Consider the following 4,472-nt stretch of genomic DNA (forward strand, 5'->3'; position numbering starts at 1 on the left):
CTCCATCTCCATCTTATACTTTATAAAACTAATTTTATAAATCATGCATGCTATCTTAATTATTTAACCAATTAAATAATTAATTTATATAAATAAATTATCCAGATAATTTATTTAAATTATCAAGTGTAATTATTAGAAAACCAATTTTCTAATTGCGCAGTGTTCGGTATTCGTTTAAGTGATCAAATCATTAAAAGAATACATTTGGTGTTGTCTAGCTTGTTATTGGGTATGACCCGACTTGGATCAAACACAGTTAGCCACATTAGTATAAGTATGTGTCTCGGGCATACGTAATTCCAACAGTGTATACCTTTCATTTCTTCGGGTAGTCGCAAACGGTATGTGACAGTACCGATTCACTAGAGTATTTCAAATGATCCTACAAAACGTGAACTATGTTTCCTTTCTTACCGAAGTGAACACGCCTTTCCAAGGAGAAACTTTTAATATAACTCTATCGCCTACATTGAATTCTAACGTCTTACGACGGACATTGGCATAAATCTTTTGGTGATCTCGCGTTGCATTGAATTTCTCAAGGGATTGATATACTTATTCGTCGTTTTTTAGACTACTTCGGGTCTAGACATTCGGTTATCCCCCGTTTCAGACCAACACACGAGCGTTCGACATTTATGTCCGTATAACATCTCATATGGTGCGGCTTGAATGCTATTATTATACGAGAATTCCGTTAGGGGAAGATAATCATCCAAACTTCCACTTAAGTCTATCATACTTGCGCGGAGCATAACCTTGAACATTTGGATTGTTCTTTCACTTTGCTCATCCATTTGGGGATGATAGGCAGTGCTAAAGTTCAATCGAGTTCCTAACGCTTGTTGGAAAGTATCCCAAAAATGAAATGTAAATTGACTATCTCGATCGGAGATTATGGATAGCAGCACATCGTGTAAGGACACAATGTTGTTCACATAAATTCATGCTAATCTATCAATCGAGTACGAATCGTTAATTGGGAGAAAATGGGTAGACTTTATTAGTCTATTAATGATAACCCATCTTCATTGTGTTGGTGTGTAGTTTTGGAAAAGCTTTGTAATGCCGTCCATGGTTATTATTACCTACTTCCATATGGGGAGTTCGGGTTGTTTAGAGTAGTCCGAAGGTTTCTAGTGTTCGGCTTTAACCACCAATAATTCGATCTAAGGTTGTGGTATATTTTATCACTTTCTAAGTGCATCATGAACTTATGATCCTTGTTCATTATCGTTTCGCATAGCTCTCCAATTATCGGTACCCAACTTCGGTTTATGAGTCTATGGATATCGTCATCTCCCTTGACTAACAAGTCGATCGTGCCATAACATCTTCCTTTGGAGATTTGGTTTTTGTTGATTACTTACTCTTGAGGTTTCTTGGTCTTTGTTTATGTCTACTTAAAGTTTTAAATTTCTAAAACTCCAATGTTCTAATTCTCCTAGTCTTCTCATTCTTCTGTTTATGGTAACAAAATCTTCAGTCTCAATGGTTTTCTCTTAGCATTCTTTGAATCTACTGTCTTAAGTAGATATTCTAATGCTATACCATCTTATGTTACATCCATTCTTTATGTAATTATGCAATCCTCTTTATAAATACAATTCCATGATTTGATCAGGAATAAATAACCTCTTTCTATGGCTATCTTGTTTGACTTTTTATTAATACTTCCGGGTGTAGTATATCTCTTTTGTTAGTTCTATATCTTTTGGATGATATAGTAAGTTTATAGTTTAGAATATCATAAGTAATTGTAAATCGCTAAACACAGTGGCCAATTTGTGTTTAATTATTTACCTTACCTCACTACTACACAGATGGGCAAAAGCGACGAAATTTGCGACCATCCAAAACGGTCACAAAATTAGTGACCATATTTGTGACCGAAATTAAAATGGTTGCTAAATTACCGACCAAAACGTGTCCGGTCACAAAATTAGCGACCAAAACAAAATCGGTCGTAAAAGTAGCCACCAATTTTTTCTGTCGGTAACCGGTCGCAAATGTAGCGACTGAAATTGTTTCGGTTGCAAAAACGGTCGCTATATTAAAAAATATAAAAACCAAAAAAAATAAAATATTTTCCGGTTGCAAAAAACAGTCGCAAATTTACCGACCGAAATTTTCTGTCACGAAATTAGCGACCAAAACAAAATCGGTCGTAAAAGTAGCCACCAAATTTTTCAGTCGGTAACCGGCCGCAAATGTAGCGACTGATATTGTTTCGGTTGCAAAAAAAGGCCGCTATATTAATAAATATACAAACTAAAAAAATAAAATATTTTTCCGGTTGCAAAAAACAATCGCAAATTTACCGACCGAAATTTTCTGTCACAAAATTAGTGATCAAAACAAAATCGGTCGTAAAATTAGTAACCAAATTTTTTCTCGGATTCAGTCTATCGAATCTCTTTTGTAGAAATCTTCATGAAATCATATCCTTCATGATTTTGATAGTTTCCTTCCATCGATCGTCCTTTTAATTCTTTCTTAGTTTCTATCTACTTTAAGGAATGATATTGTTATGTCTAATTTAATCAATTCTTTTCTTTATATTCATTTTTCTGTTCGTGATAGATGTTGTTCTTAAAAATTTCTAAACTTGAATAAATAATAGCATTCTTGTGTATAGACACGATCTATATGCTAATATTTTCTTTATATATATTAGGGACTTAAATACCCATTCATCGTTACAAAATGTTTCGTTTTAAAATGAGTTTATAAACGGGTTACAAGAGTTAATTAGACTCGTAGTTATTACAAGAGTTACCATTCCTTTGACCTACTCTTATCTTTGTTTGATTGTCTTGACATTTCTTCATGTATTCGTCATGAGTGTTCCAATGTTCATCTTTTCATCTTGGCTCCTACTTATTTTATTTTCCGGACTTTCGTTCTTGAAATGTCCTTTTTCCCCACATATGAAACACGTAGCCGCTTTCCTTCTACAGTTATTCTCTGAATGACCCTTTTTCTTACAGAAAGTGCACATGACTATGTTGATTTGCTTCTTACATTTTCCTTGATGGATTTTTCCACAGTTTTCACACATGGGTCTTGTGAATTTAGGCGATCCTTTTTCTTCCTTGATTTTCTTCACTTCCTTTGCGTTATTGATCTCTTTTTCTTCCGACTTTATTGTATATTTGGCTAACATCATGGCCTCGGAGGTTGTCTGTGGTATATGAAATTTTACTACTCTTCTCGCCTCTTTTGGTAGCCCAGATATATATTTCATAATTTTTCCGTACTCCGAATCATCCAGTTGTGGAGTTACTTAACAATATGCTAAGAGCTTAGCATTATATTCCCTGAGATTGTTATTAACGACCTTCTGGTCCCATGGCAAGATTTGGTTTGTTTTATTTTGTTAATTGGGCAAAATTTTTGTAGAATAAGATCTTTAAATTCTTCCTAACTTAAATTGTACATTACTTCATTTCCTTTAACATGAAGTACTATTCTCCACCACTCAAGATCTTTATCTTTGAACATTTGTGAAGAACACCAAATGGCTTGTTTACTTGTGCAGGTAATATTGTTCAAGATTGATTCTTGCTCCTTAAGCCAATTCAAGGTGGACATGGTATTTTCATTTCCACGGAATTTCTTAGGTTTATAGGCTTTGAAACTCTCAAAATTATATTCCGGATGAAGTTTGGGTTTCTTGCTATTCTTATTCTTTAAGTCTTTCTCAGGACTAAAGTGGTTGCTAATTTCTTTTGAAGAATCAGACTTACTTTGAGTCATTTTTCTTGATCTTAATTGACTAGGGTTATTAACTATCTTCGGTATCGTAGCCACGGCTTCATTAATCATTTCCCGAACTTCGTCTCTATATTGGTAATTCATTTCTTTATTTCTAATGTTTCTCTCACTACTAACTTCTTTGAAAGAGTTTCCTTTTATATTTTCTTCTTTTGACATACTACAATAATCCATAGATTTATTTAATATTTAAGGGAATTAAAACATATATTGTATTGCGCAAGATTATCTACTACGGAATGGTTTAGCAAAATCTCATTTCTACCAATTGGATGAATCAATTGTTTTTTATTTTTTGTGTATTATTTATAATCCCAGTTTACTTTGTTCATTATGAATGAGGATCTTTATATATTTATATCTTTATATCTACTAATTGGTTTATTTTACTTGATCATGTTTCAAGCATTTTTCTTTTATTTTTGTTTGTTGTAACCCCTTTACTATTCATATAGTGAAATTTGAGGTAAAGCTAAATTCGTATTTTCTCCTTCCTTTTCTGTCGGAAGTTGCCTTGTTCTTTGAGTCGGATGATTGTAAGCTATTTTCACATTATATATTAGGTGTAAAGATGTTCCTATCTTATCCGCACTTGTTATATCTTATCCTTAACCCTCTCTTGATATTGTCAAAATTTTTATATTGTTAATTAATTATTTTAAACTGTTAATAATTTTAAACTTTTCTAAACC

Source organism: Bidens hawaiensis, unplaced genomic scaffold (assembly GCF_021521415.1).
Source record: "Bidens hawaiensis isolate Kalapana, Puna unplaced genomic scaffold, B.hawaiensis_p1.1 tig00038992_1, whole genome shotgun sequence".
Lineage (NCBI taxonomy): Eukaryota > Viridiplantae > Streptophyta > Magnoliopsida > Asterales > Asteraceae > Bidens > Bidens hawaiensis.